Raw genomic sequence first — 16,269 nt, forward strand, 5'->3', positions numbered from 1 at the left:
AAATGAGAGAAACATCACAAATCCCTGATAAACTCCAATTCCTAATGACTGAATAAGATTCACTTATTAATTGTTTTCGTTGAAGCCTAAATAAGATGTTAAAAAGAGGTAGATTCAACAAACTAATTACTACACTTACTTTCATGCCAAGGCTAAAAACATGACTACTTTGCAAACAAGCTAAAAAATGTTCACACTTTTTTACACACACTTAAAAAATCAAGACAAATTGTTATTAAAAAAAAATCTTAGGTCAGCCATGGAACCAAGGACAAAATACATAGTCTGAAAGGCTATAAATAAGATCATACGGCAATGTACTATTCTGTGAGTTGACAATAGATTAGTTGAAGTAGATAATGAAGAAGTAAAACCATGACTAGAAACAATTAAGCCAGAATCTAACTCGATATATATTATATACTCAGAATATGCTAATGTAAGAAAAAGAGGAATACCTGTAATGTTAGAACAAAACACTATGAAAAGTCAAATCCTAGAAAAGAAAATTAGCATTAACTTTTTAACCAATATCAGTGACTTCGGAAAGGCTCTTTATCGAAAGCATTAGTACTCCATAATGAGGTGAACATCAATGTCATGGAGGAAAGCCTTAGGCAGAATGCAAGACACGTGAACATTGCCTCATTTCTATATATAAAATAGACACATGAAAGACCAAGGAACATATGAAGAGCAGATAAATAGAGTATTAGAGAAATAAACCACGTGATTCTCAGCATATGTCCAAAAGATGAGTGAGCATTCCTTGTGTGGAAAGTTGTGAAATTTATACTATACATGTATATTACCCTTGTTTTGAACTTAGAAATATTTGATCATTTCAATATAGTCGTATCACAAAGTCCTTGTTCTAAAATGATCGTGTTAGTTTTTGATAAAGCACATCTGAGAAGTGTTGTTGGACTCTCTGATTACGTAAGCTTACTGCCACTATCTGATGGAAATGCCATTGATGTCAAAAAACTCATGAGCATGAAAAACATACAAGATGGAAAACTAAGGGCAAACAGTGACTTGTGTGAAGGCTGCGATAGACAATAACCATTCAAGATGAAACAAATAACAACAGCGATATAGAAGACTGTGGTCAACACAACATTTTATATCAAGAGACTGTTAATATTCATCAGCTTTTGTGAAAGAATGAAAGACAATGAATTTGATAAGAGTTGGTTCAATAAACTATATTAAGGGAGAATGAATCACTGACAGTGATAGAAGAAGTTTTGTTTAAATAACATCATTAATAAAGTCTGTGACTTCTTATTAAGGTGTGTGGGTTGACTATAAAAGAAACAAATCACAACTATGAAATACACTTGAAACAATTTAGATACACAATAAAGTTTAGACAGCAAGGAGAAATTTGAGACAAGTCATCAAAGGGATCGAAGATGGTCTGGAAACCAAAGCAAGGAAACCACAAAGTGAAGATGCTGCTCTTAAAAGCTGCTTATAATACTAAAGCCAAATTTATCTTTGAAACAAATGCTTCATAGCTTTAATTGACGGCAAGGTGGAACTGATAATCTTAGAATTAAGAAATATCAAACATGGAAGCCTTACCCTAATTGGAGCGATCAGTCACCAAGCAACCATTTTAGAAGAACGATATCTATCGTGGGAGTTTCAAAAGTATGATGCCATTTAATCACCTTTGATTATACAACATCCAAGTCAGCATATGTAAAATTAAATTGGATGCCTCACAAGCAGATAGTGTTTGATGTAATAAACTATGCAGCGATGGAGGAATCTTTACGAAATGAATATGCCGAGCAATAATCAAACAGAGAATACTCTAAAGTCAAAAGATATAATGAAGAAGGTCGACCATACATAAAAATTACTGAACAAGTTAATATTGGTGTCACCATGTGAAACACGATGGCTCTGGGAATAATAGAAGTTTATGGAAAACTAAGATATTAAATGATTAATTTCTTCATATCATTGATCAACTGTTGTCAGGTATAAATAAGACAGAAAAATGTTCCAGATAAATAGATGAAGTTATTAAGACAGATTTCTTACATGTGTTTGACTTGCAGAAAAGTCAACAGCAATGAATTTGATATATGAAAAGGTGATGCTCAGAAACAGACAACTAGAAACATTAAGATACAAAGCAATGATCAATGTATGTACAGATTGATATAAGTTGAAGAAGGCGAGATTAATACCAATATACCAAGGTCTCAATTCAAACAGAGGATTTTGTTTAGTTTAGCTAATTCATATAATTAGACAGCAGTACAACTCATTAAGGACCATATTAAGGAAAAGGTGTGATTAATAAAGAGGCATGATTTGTTTGAAAAGATATGTCCTTTTCAAATGAAAACTTGTATGTATATATATGTGTGTGTGTGTTTATATATATATATTCTCTTTGAAGTGATAGAGTAGGTGAATAAAAAGAGCAGTGAGAGGAAGTAAATCAGATCGGTGGAGCAGAGAAAACTATCTTAGGGTAAAGAAAGAAAAGTGTGACTATAAAAATATATATGCAGATTTTTAATCTGATATTTATTAATTTAAGTAAGAAGAAGCAATATATTAGTCAAGTACAAGAATACAGATGACATTAATGACTTATGTTGAGGTAAGTTGAAGGAAGTTTATATAAAGATATATATATATGCAGAAATAAAATAAGAACTGATGTTGCTCTATTAAAGACAATATAAAATAAGGGTATTTGCAAATATGAATATGGATTTAAACCAAATATAAATGTTGATTTGAAGACAAGAAGTTTAGTTGAGTAAGAAACATTGCCAAGGTGGAAAAGAAGTTTGTGTGCAGTGGTTTAGTGCTTACGAAAAGAGCAGTGGGGATTGGTGCTTCTGGTAGTTCGGTACTTGCTAAGTGTGGGAGTTGGAGCTTCCAATGAGTCGGTGCTCATAAACAAAGGGGTTGGAGCCTCTATTAGGTTGGAGCCAACAAAACACTATAAAAGAACAAATTTATATAAAAATCAATTATTTGATGTGGTTTTCTCCCGCATTTGGTTTCCACGTAAAATCATTGTGTCATTGTGTTCCTATACATAATTGTTTATTTCAATTTTGAAAGCTAAATATTTGGATTAAAGTTTTAAATAGGAAAGTTGTTATTATACTGATTCACACCCCCCCCCCCCCCCCTCTCAGTATAATCGTGTGCTCTTCACTATGAGGATTCCTTGCCAATAAAGTTGCCATTCTCCAAGAATCTTGAAACTTTCCAACAATGCTAGAATGGATCTAAAAGAGCGCATTACATGTTGTCACAAAGGGAATAAAATATAAACAATATTACCAATTGCATTTGCAATAAAGCATATCACCAGCAAAGAGAACAATAGAAATGCTTAAGTCATGGGAAGGTGGATGGTTGTGTTATTAGTGGGAAGTGGAGCACAATGGCAAACAACTTAGTGCCTATATAATCCACATTCATATTATCTTGAAGAGAACCAAGGGGAAGTATTCAGTGTTACCATATGGAGTTGCTTATTCATTTAAAGAACTCAAATCCAGATTGGTAAGTGCACCTATTCTAGCATATCCAAGCTGGAACAAGGAATTCCACGTACACGTGGACACCTTGAATTATGTCATCCGTGTCATGTTGGCACATGCTAGCATAAGAGGACTAACCACCAATATACTTTGTAAGAAGATTGTGGCCAAAGGCCAAAAGGAATTATAGTAAGACGAAAAGGGAGGCATTGGGTATGGTGTATGTTGCCCTAAAATTCTGACACTACGTCCTTGCCACTCCCCTCATGTGCTACGTGGACCACCAAGCATTAATTTGCTCGGTAAACAAGTCCATCATACAAGGAAGGGTAAGTCGAAAACTGCTCCTACTCCAAGAATTCTCATTCACAATTCTAGTATGTTATGGAAAGAGCCATGTTATTACATATCAATTGTCCACAGTAAAATCCAGAGAGTTGGGGTAAAAAAAGACTTTTTAGATGCTCATATGTTCTAGATAGTAGTCCTACCTTCGTGGTATGAGCATATCAATCAATATTTGTCTCCTTGCAGGTTCCCCTAAGAGATGCCACCAAGTGAAAGAAGAAAGTTAGCATTAAAAAGAAAAACATTCCAACTCATCAGTGGTTTACTGTAGAAGATGGGACCCAACCATGTACTGTGCAGGTGCGTCATGGAGGAATAGATTATGACTGTACTGAAGGAGTCCCATGAAGGGCTCGCAAGAGAGCACATGGGGCCCGACGTCACCGCACAAAAGGTGTTGCTCGCAAGGTTGTGGTAGCCTACCCTGCACATTGATGCCCAAGAGAGGGTGATTGGATGTGACACTTGCCAAAGGGCAAGCAAGCCCTTGAAAATTGCCTCCATGTCATTGTTTCCCTCACGGCCCCATGAGCTATTTGAAAGATGGGGTCTCGACTTTGCCAGGCTCTAAAGGTAAGTGTGCACAACGATATAGGTATATAGTGGTAGTCATTGAGAACTTAACAAAGTAGGCAAAGGCCAGGGCACTCCCTGATAACACAAGACTTAACACGGTTCGATTCATCTATGAGCAAATCATGACACGATTTGGAATACCCATATCCATCATGAGTGGCCTAGAGGTGCATTTTGTGAACCAGGTAATTTGAAGCATGACAAGAGAAATTTGAATATTCCATTACTTATCAAGTGCATACTACCCTTAGGCCAATGGGTAGGTTGAATTACAAATAAAGTGTTGGTGTTGATCTTGTATAAGATGTGGAGTAGATTAGGAGGATTGGGAACAAAGACTTTCGTAGTGATCTAAGCATATCAAACCACCTATAAAGTGACAATAGGGCACACACCCTTCTAACTCATGTACGATCAAGAGGTCATGGTACTTACAAAATACACTGTACCAAGCCTGAGAGTCATGATAGAAAACCAATTGGAAGATACGAAAAGTCTAAAAGAACAACTCCTTAAGTTGTTGAGGTCGGATGAATGATGGATGACAGCAATGAGCTAGAAAGGTGGTTCAACAACAGAGGAAATTTTGGCACAACAAACATCTCCTAAAAATGAACTTCTGTCCAGGACAATTAGTTTTCAAATATACGGTCATAATGAAATCAAGCCATACAAATTCAAGGTTCGTTAGTTCAGTCCCTATAAAGTAAGAGAGGTGGGAACAATGGTATTGTAAAACTTACCACCCTAGACGACAGAACTATCAAGGAACTAGTAAACGAATCCAAGTTGAAAATTTACCAAGACAATAAAATGCACACTCTAGCAATCAACATGTTGAAATATGTCACTAAAGAAGATTGGACCGTTGGTCAATATAAGGAGATTGAGGAAGATCCAGTAGTCCAGGAGGAACCATAGAGGCCAGACCTAGACTGGGCCAAGCACATAATAGCCCCTAAGGAACAAGATGAGAGGAAGCATGTGAAGGGAATCGCAGTACCCATAATACACAAGCACCAAACCAATAAACTATTCGGGCTACCAACTCCATGGGTAAAGATAAACGGATATTGGAGATGTAAGGCACCCTACGAAGGAAGAAGAGAAGGCTTTGTGGCCTATGACATTGATTAAGACACCAAAGAATAACGTAAAAAGATGCAAGCAGCCAAGGGAGAGGTCTGCGAGGAAGACTTGGAGGAGATCGGCCTAAAAGAGTATGGCACCACCCTTGAATCATGCGTCAAGATGATAACAAAGACAGAGGACCTATTTATCTTGGAAGATGGATACGTGGATCAACTCATTCAAAATTGTACAACGAAAGGACAAAATGCCCCGTACCACCCTATCTCAAATGCATTAAGGTGAGTGACACAAAATCTTGTCGGACCCCAAACAATGAGCGGAAAGGAACTTATCTAGTACCAAAAGTATGGAGGTAGAATTGTCTATTACCAAAAGTATTGAGGCAAGTACATCAATGGAAGCTATAAAGAGGTGGGACCCATGCCTCTAGTCGACAAAGTATTTGATCTAGAGTATCAAAACTTGTTGCAAAAATGAATGTACAAGACACCTCTAGACACTTGCATGTAGCAATATGCCTCTAAAGTTAAGGTCCATTTTGATAAAGAGAAAGGCATAAAGTGGGGACGGAGAGAGAAGAACAACAGACTTTAGAAGAAGCCAAAAGTTTGAGCTAAAGAGGAAGAAAGGAAAAAGTAAGGAAAAATGTGGAAAATCAAAAAACACTCCGAAAAATTATGGGAAATATACGAAGGCAAAACTAGGAGATGGAAGACCACAAAGACCAAGAAAAGGTCTATCCTCTTTAAAATTTGGCAAAATTAAAAAGATCAAGGTTATGAAGCTTGGAATAAAAGGAAAAAGGGTAGGAAAAAGAAAAAAGAAGAAAGTTATGATTAAATGACTAATGTTAGAAGGAATTATAGAAATGAGAGAAATAAAGTTAGGAAAGGATGGGGAGGATAAAAGTGAATATTGTAACCAAACAAAAGCATTTTTCTTTTTCATACAAAAAATATCTCATATTAAAACTAACCCTGGAGAATTCCAATAAATTGAGAAAAGGTTAAAAATTGCACAAAACTATGGAAGAGAAAATTACTGAAGGAGTACAAGTGGCACACATGATAACTAGTAAACACGGAACTCCCGTACGTCATACAGCCGCAAAGGCGAAGCAAAGAGTAAAAATGGTGGCAAAGGTTGAACGGACACAACAAAGACAATAAAAAATTCATACCCCATACATAATTAAAAGGTCGTATATCGTACAGACAAGCAAGAAGGCACCCGTATGCAAGACTATACAGTTGAGAGAGGAATACAATGTACGAGAAACACAGGAATCATACACCATATAGAAGGCAGAAGAAAAGTTGAGAAGAAAGACCATATAGTTGGGTTAGAAGAAATTATCATACAGATTGTAGTAGACCATACAGACAACAAAGGCACTACCATACGAGGGATTGTTGTATGAGTTGCAAGCGGTACGGATGACACACAAACATAGGGTCTAGACATCGTACAAGTGGCAAGGGAATGTCACATGGCCCATACCTTCACTCAAGGCCACCATACGGCCAAAAGGCATATACAGAAGAAGAATACAATAAGGAGTTCGAGGGGTGTTTGCACAAAGAAGACAACATGTTTAAAGGTAGTTTTGGAGACCCCAAAAAGGGTGGTTACTATTAACTCCAAAATTTTGCACCCTATACTAAGGTCCCAAAACTTTAGCAATTTTGGTGCAACATGGGATCAATCACAGGTTGTGGGTATCCTATGTCCTAATTGAACCTTCGGGCTCTAGGCCGGCTCCTATATGATTGACTTGATGATTTCACATATCCTAATGAAAACCATAAAACTTGGATGGAAAAGGGATGAAGAAAGAACTTATCATGGAAAAACTTTGAAATGCAGAAATATAAGGTGATACACCAATTAATTTGACTCAAGCAAATATCTCTCCAAGCACAATTTGACAGCTTGCAGCATTCTAAACACAGATACAACTCTGGGTTATATACTTTGCACATAAGTATTTCAAAGGAAATTCAGAACCCAAAAATATTAAAAGGAATTAATCACAATCAATATCTTCAAAGACTTGATTTAACCCCTGACGTGTGCATAGTACTTCAAATCATAAAAGATGCCGAATGAGACATAATTTTAAGGTTTTTAACAAGAAACACAAGAAAATAACATCAATCACTATCAAGTCATACAAGTATAACTCCAGAAATAGATTCAAAATAAGCTGTATAAACTGTCACAATCTCTGAAAATACATGCTACAAATCTGATACAGTAGGATGATAAACATAATCCCTGAAAACGACAAAGGCCCTCCTTCCAAAATCTGAACCCCTTCTCTATGAAAAAGAGAAGTATATATCAAACTCCAAATCAACAAACCTCCCACAAAAATAGGAAGTCTGGGTCAGATATCAGAGAAATCTGCTCAAAAAAGGACTCTATAATCTCAGGAATGATGCCATATGTCCTCCAAACTATGCCTATACCATATGTCCATGAATACCACTCAATGACAACTCACAAATCTCCAAGAATCTCTCCAAAAAAGACTCAAAAGTCACTAGTCAGAACTCATGGTCTAATGCAGCCTATGACACTTGGCAATCACAAAGAGCCAGCACTACCACAAGAAGACTTCAACTTTCATTGTCGAACTGAACTTCAAATCCACCAACTTAGGCAATCAAATGCCACCTCTCCCTTTAACACTTAGTCGACAAAGGACTCCATTTCTAATTTGCATTAAAGAAACAAATCTTTTTCTCAGCTATCATTTTTGTAGCATCTGAAAATTTATTATTAATTAGTTGGTTTGTAATGCACCAACTAATTAATAATAATTACAATTTATATCAATGCAACAAAATAATAATAAATTGCATGAAATAATAATATGTGACTTAATAATAAAGTCATATACCAAGAATAAAAAACGTATGCAATTTCCCAAAATGCAAAAAAGTATGAGGCGGACCCAAAATGATTATGAATCTTGACATAATATGTTTTAGTAAAAGGCAAAAACAAAACATATTATTTCATTACATGCTCGGTCGAATATGAGAGAGGAAGAGAAATAAGAGTTTGATGAAACCCTATCCGAAATGGAGGAAAATGTGGAGTTTTTCTACGATTATGTGCTCTATCTTTGATATTTGGTGTTGGATCTGAGTCTTCTATTGTTGCTGTGTCTCCTAGATGTTCCCTTGTGAGCGAATCAGGTCTTATTGCTGCATGATATCATCTTATTTGGAGTCTACTGAGGTGAATGGGTTTGTATGAGGAATCACAACTTCATTATTCTGGTACTTCCAATGCCATTTGAAACTTTTCCTTTGCGCCTTCTGTTGATAAACATGATGCTCGACGTTTTATGTTCTTGCTCCATCATGGCGTTTCCTCTGTTTGGAATGAAAATCTGGCACTTTTGAGTGCAAACCTTTACTTCTTCCGATGCTACTGCTTTCCAAAGTTTTATCTCTTGATGCTGAAGCCGCTACTGGAGCTGCAAGTTGTTTCTATTGATAAACTTGAGGTTTTTGGTTGCAAGCTGCCATGATGGATTTTGATTTCCTTTGCAAATATGAATATTTTGTATTTTCTGGAAGTATCCTGAAGCAAAACCTTTACCTTTTCTTACCTCTGGTACATTTGATAAGCATATTAGCAAATGCATAGTCTTTTTTTGTTGCAAATTGCTTTGGAAATGGCTTCTTCTTTATTGCTTTCTGGGTTTGATGGATATGATTACGATAAATATAGAGATATCTTAATCTGAGTTGTCATATATTTCTGCATATTTTATTCTTCTTCCTCTTTACTGCTCACCTTCACTATGAATCACTTTCAGCCCAGTATTTGAGTTCCATCTTTAGGCACTTATTTTGTCTTACCAAACCCTTGCTGCTACAAATTCTTACCATTCTGGGTTTCTTTAACATAACCAGCTGCTTTAAGAGAAAACCTAATGCATTTTCATGAAAGTTGAACCAGCCGTGACTTTGAAAATCTAGGATTGTTTCTTTTACTTTTCTTCTATAGAATGAAAAACTGAAATATGTCTACAATTTCATAGCCTCCCCTGTTGTACTATAACAGCAAATCTGGAGTCTTTTTTCACGTTTGCAGGATATGATCTACTTCTTGTTTTTAGAGGAAAGTATAAAAAGAACCCTTATCATTTTCTTCTTTAGCTTGAAACCAATCTAGATATGCAATAATCAAGGGTTTCTTTGTAGATTCAAAAATGATTTCATTTGATGTCACCTATTGTAATTGTGGTTGCTTCTATCTTTTGGCTGCAGCAGCATTCTTAAAACAACTTTCTGTTATACATGTTTGGACTCATATGTCACTTGAAAAATTTCCAGCTTTACATTTAAATTTCCAGCTTTGAACTCGTTCATTCTTTGATAGAAAGCTCATCCTTATTTTCCTGATCTTTAGCATGTTATTATTATACTTCATGACTCTTATGTAACATTTCTCATATTTTGCTTCTGTTTCTCCTTGTTGCTGCTATGCATCATAATAAGCATGCATTTGTTGAAGATGCGTCTTGTATATAAGTAAGCACAATCAATGCTCATAATTACGTGATATTTGATCTTTCTCTTTACTGCTTCTGTGGCCTTGCATTTACTTATCATTTAAGATGTTTATCAAAACAATCTTCCATCTCTGGCTCTACTCTTAGAGATCTCTGTAGCATGTGTTGAACTTGAATTTCTGAATACCGACGTTTAGATGCTTGTTAATATGTTGTAGCTTTCAAACATACCCTTGTAGGCCATTCAGTTTGTTAAGTAGTTTGTACTTTGTGTCACATATCTCCATGGTTTATATCTGATGCCTTTTCTGTGAATTTTCTTGTTTTGTAACTGTAGCATTCCAACCTGATGATTCTGAAAATCATCATTTACTTTGAAGCTTTTTTGCTGTAGCTTTTCTTCTTCAGCACACTTGTAATTGTTTAGATGCTTTCAGCTGAAATCTTCATTCTTATCTGAAATATTTTGAAACAACAGGTTTCAAGCTATAATGTTTTCTTTTCTGAAACTGAACTTGCTGAAGCATATTAGTCCTATCTCTAATAGGTATGCCGAGCTCAATAACCCTCGTGGGAGCCTACAGTTATATCTGCGTACTTATTAGATACAGGACACTGCACAAGAAGCAAAATGTTGGTAATAAAAACACTTTGACGTGATTGTTTGCTTCTGTTTCTGCTGGTAGATATTCTTATTTTATGAAGATGCATAGCATGACAATAGTATGAATAGTTATATGTGAGGTGAGGCATTTTGTCATTGCTTAGATCCATTGGATCTAACATTTTTTCCATGAAAGCAGGATTTGGAGGCTTGGAGGGAACGTGGTTCAAGGCAGTGAACAGGCGGAAGTGCAAGAGTGCAACACAACCAGTCATTACAAGCAATGACTAGTGCCATATGACCCTCTCTCACTCTATTTTCTTCTTTTATGTTATGCATTTTCATAGAGTAGTAATATGTATCAGCAGTTGTAAAGGCCGCTCTCGCAGTCAACTATGTGAGAGGATTCACTTTCAGCATTCATTTCTTTTCAGTTTTGTAAATATCAATTGTATCTATCATGATGAAAAACACAAGGACATTTTTCTCAATTCTTTCATTCTGAATGAAATATGATTTTGCAGTTGAAACATGAGCTGAATGCAATAAAAATGAGTACTTCACATTCATTTGATCATTGTTTAGCACTAAATTTTAACACATGTTAAAATTAAGTAATAGTTACAATGTTCAATATAAACCGGAGTTCATAAAGGGAAAAACATTAACAACAAATATGGCAACTTTTTGCAAAAAGAAAGCTCAAGGGAAAGTGAAGAAGGATGAAAAGGTCACGGTAGAGAATCTTATGTTTGAAAGTGTAATAGAAAGCGAGTGTGAGGCCTGGTGGGAAAGCACCTTCAAATAACCACCGTTTGAAGGGTTCACTCAAGAAATATGCTCATTTTTTACCTCAAGGACTTTGAGCCTTCTTTGCGCACTATGATCTATGGATATGACTGAAATACACGCCAATCAACCATTAGATTTTCTATCAAACTGTAGTGATATCCTACTCACCCGAAGAATTTAACAAGGTATTTTGCATGCCAAGCAAAGGGACATAGGAGTCGTACACCATATGGAATGCAGGAGAAAAGTTGAGAAGAAAGACCGTACTGTTGGGTTAGAAAAAATTGTCATACAACTCGTAGTAGGTCATACGAACATCAGAGATACTACTGTATGAGGGATTGTCATACGAGTTGCAAGTTGTATGGGCGACACACAAATACACCATATACACACAAGGTCTAGAAATTGTACAATTGGCAAGGGACTATTGTACGTTCCATACCTTCACTCCAAGCCACCACACAGACCGTACAACCAAAAGGAACATAAATAAGAAGAATACAACAAGGAGTTGGAGGGGCATTTCGACAAAGAGGGAAACAAGGTAAAGGTAGTTTTGGAGACCCCAAAAAGAGTAGTTACAATGTTCTATATAAAGCGGGGTTCATAAAGAAAAAACCATGAATAGTAGATGCGGCAATTTTAGGCAAAAAGAAAGCTCAAGGGAGAGTGTAGTAGGATTAGTAGGAAATGGAGAAGAACCTCACGTTTGAAAGTATAATAGGAAGCGAGTGCAAGGCTAGGTGGGAAAGCACTCCAAGTGACCACCCTTTGAAGGATTCACTTAGAAAAGTAAAGGTATATAAAATCATCTTTATGCTCATTTTCAACCTTAGAGACTTCGAGCCTGCTTTGCACAATATGGTCTATGGATATGACCAAAATAAAGACATCCACCACTAGGATTTTGTTCAAACAGTGGTGATATGGTACTCACCCAAAGAATTCAACAAGGCATTTGGCATGCCAAACAAAGGGACACAGGAGTCGTACACTGTACAGAAGTCAAGAGAAAAGTTGACAAGAGAGATTGTACTGTTGAGTTAGAAGAAATTGTTGTACAAATTGCAATAGATCATATAGACATCAAAGATAATACCATAAGAGGGATTATCATACGAGTTGCAGGTTGTATAGACGACACACAAACACACCACGTAAACACATGGTCTAGAAATTGTAGAAGTGACAAAGGACTGTCGTATAGTTCATAACTTTACTCCAAGCCACCATACTGACTGGGACCAAAAGGCATATAAGGAAGAAGAATACCACAAAGATTTAGAAGGGTGTTTTCATGAAGAAGGAAACATGGTTAAAGGTCGTTTTGGAAACCCTAAAAAGGATAGTTACAATTTTCAATATAACGAGGGGTTCATAAAGAAGAAACCATTAACAACAAATATGGCAACTTCAAGAAAAAAGAAAGCTCAAGGGAAAGTGCGGAAGGATGAACAAGTCACAATAGAGAATCTCCTGTTTGAAAGTGTAATAGGAAGCGAGTGTAGAGCCTAGAGGGAAAGCATTTCAAATTACCCACCCTTTGAAGGACTCAGTTAGGAAAGCAATGGCAGATAAAACCATCTTTATGCCTAATTTCAGCCTCAGGGGCTTTGAGCCTATTTTATGCACTATGGTCTATGAAAATGACCAAAATACACACAAGTCCACCATCAATTATTTTGATCAAATAGTACTCATATCCTACTCAACCAAAGAGTTCAACAAGGTATTTGGCATGCCAAACAAAGGGCAGTCAACAATGCAACCCTCTAAAAAAGATAAGAAATTGTTAATAGAGCGTGTATGGCTTGACCTTACTAAGAAGCAACGGGGCAGCCTATAGAGCAATAGTAATACTAGGAGTTCAAAAGAAATTTATAACTTCCCCTAAATGGAAGTGCATAATGAACCTCCTAAGAAGAAAACTTACAAGAGCAAGCAAGGCATCAGACATTGCTATATGGATGCTTAGGTTGATGAATGGCATTAATAATGGCAAGGTTTATAATTGGAGTGGGCAAGTCTTGTCTGAACGCATCAAAGATTTCTTGCAGCTGAAATGTAAAACTGTTTACATGTTGCCCCATGCCATTGCACTATTCTTGTAGGTGTTGCACAGAGCACATGTGGAAATTGGTCCTTGACATCCATGTAAAGCCATACAAGTCCACCATGCATTATTGGCTCCTTCTAGACACCCTCACTCCAGGCAGTTCAAAACCGCTCACAAAAAGGGTTAGGCAGGAGGTTACGACACAGAGGAAGGAGGGGAAGAGGATAGAAGCTTTGAGGAAGAGAAGGAAACAATAGCAAAAGAGACAAACACTTTCAATTCCTAGGATGAAGAATTTCTCATGGAACCATGTTGTAGGGACTATACGAGGATACTAAAGGCATTGGAGGTGGCATGAGGAGATGAGGTGATGGGCGGCCAAAAAAATGAAGTATGGGAGACATCTAAAGAAGTGGAGTTTGTACCTATACGGAATTACCTCTACCCCAGCTAGTGTCATAGGTGGAACATGTGGGGAGAGAAAGCATCCGTACAAGAGGACACTACACTAAGGAGACCATACATTTGGAGTTCATATGAGTGGAAGTCATGCAAGAGGCCATATGTGTGGTCACACGAAATGTCGTACAGGTGGAGATCGTGCAGGAGAAAGAGGCCGCATAGGGAGCTGTACAAGGGTCATGGAGTACCATCAATTGTGCCAAAGAGGTTGCTTATAGTGCCAAATTGGGAGGCAAAGAGATCTACAGTACTGAAGACAATATTTACTCCACCCAGTTGTCATCCATGGCCCACTTAGTCCCAACCAAGCAAGAACCATAGACCAAATTGGTAGATCTCATAACACATAAGGGGGGGCCACAACATTTGTATCACTACTTCATAGGGAGTGCACAAAGCTACCCCTATTGTACTTGTGGTCACTCTCACACCCCGACTGAAGAAGTTATCCCACCCACTATAGTCACAACTTCAATAGAGGAAACAACTACAACACAAGAGGCAACCATCATGTTACGGGAGGTAGAGGCCCCTAAGGTGACAACAACAAATCAAGAAACGAGGAGACATGGGTGCAAAAGAAAATAGCATGTTGGCTAAATTGCAAATGGAGGTGGATGACATACAAGGGGGGGCACAACAATCGTATCACCACTTCACAGGGAGTGGATAGAGTCATCCCTATTGTACTTGTGATTACTCTCACACCCCGACTAAAGTAGTTATCCTAGCCACTATAGTCACAACTTCAGTAGAGGAAACAACTACAACACAAGAGGCAACCATCATGTTAAAGGAGGTAGAGGCCCCTAAGGTGACAACAACAAATCACAAAGAGGGAGACATGGGTGCAGAAGTAGATAGCCTATTGGCTATATTGCAAATGGAGGTGGATGACATACCCGGACCCTCACCCACATTGTTGATGCGACATCAAGATGATGGAGAAAGTGGGGAGGTACAATCGGTGATGCAGGCATGGCCAGAGATTGTGGAGGAAGGAGGGAGCCAACATAAGCCCTCCCCTCCTAGGGTGAAAGCAAGGATAGGAGCCATGGAAGTTGGCAAAGTAGAGAGTTCTATCTCTAGATTCGAAGACTCAGTACAACTATTTCTACTAGAGTTGGAGGCCATGGTGGCAGCTATATGGGATATGTAAAAACACTATGTATACCTCCAACAGAATTGCCAATGTCAATGAACACTATCACTCTGGGTCTTTATTTTATTTTATTTTCAGTAAATATCAGAAGTACATTGCCAATACTGAATTTAACAATTCAGCTTCAGATTATATATAATTTATTGAAGGAAGAACAAAATTTGATAATATATCAAGAACCAAATTCTCAAAACTCAACAACATTAATGAACCTGATTTTCTACATAGCACAGTCCACGCAATTTGCCAATTGAAAGGAAAGCACGTAATATATATCCAAATCTGACCTTTAACACAGCACCCTCCCTATTATCTTCCACACAAGCCAAGAACACTGCCAACAATCTGACGCCAATGCAGATCGCAGCCAATGAAGGAATGACGCCCCGCTGATTACACACGCAGTATGTATAAATGACAATGCAATTTGCCCACTCGGCGTTAATTCTCCTTGTCACCTCACAAATCCAGCAGCAAACCCAGGCCCAGTTTGACATCAAGCAAATACAATCTTAGACGCTGCCCCAAATGGTAAAACGGCAGTCCCAATAATTCCAATCGATTTCCAAATGCAACACAATACAACCAATCATCCAAACACCTATCTCTGTAGCCACAGTGATCACAGTAAGAGAATATTGGCCAATCGTATACTTCAGCACAATTGCCAAGAACTTCTCAAACAAGACCCTTGTACTTCAGCAAGGGCTCACAAGTCGAAAATCAGAAAAGCCACAAAGGCACAAAAAGCAAATATATTTTTCAAGCATGCTTTCCCAATGAAATGAGCTCTCATTTATAAGCTTTCATTGGCCAAAGTTTCCTTAAAACTCTATTTCAAAAATTGTGGAAGTTTTCCAAAAGAACTCAACACTAGAAACTTTCCAGTATGCTTTTTAGAAATATCTCTTAAAGTCATTATTATAATAATATAAACATCATTATAATAATGCAACTTAATGATTAATAAATAAATAAGAGCTCATGCAATTATTAACCTAATTAATTGCAAGTGACGACCAACTGCCAAGCCACCCACTGCATTGCCAAAAATAACAACTACTAAAAATAGTAAATCCATAACCGAGACCCCCAAAACGTGTTGTCAAC

General features: G+C 37.2%; 1 protein-coding gene across 6 annotated transcripts in view; it reads right to left on the reverse strand.

The window, feature by feature from the left end:
• Positions 1–16,269, reverse strand: part of LOC149568457 (protein MID1-COMPLEMENTING ACTIVITY 1-like) — a 222,457-nt gene that overhangs the window by 165,906 nt on the left and 40,282 nt on the right. The window lies entirely within an intron of this gene.

This window comes from Cupressus sempervirens, chromosome 3 (assembly GCF_028749045.1).
Source record: "Cupressus sempervirens isolate cs-2001-9-10 chromosome 3, ASM2874904v1, whole genome shotgun sequence".
NCBI lineage: Eukaryota > Viridiplantae > Streptophyta > Pinopsida > Cupressales > Cupressaceae > Cupressus > Cupressus sempervirens.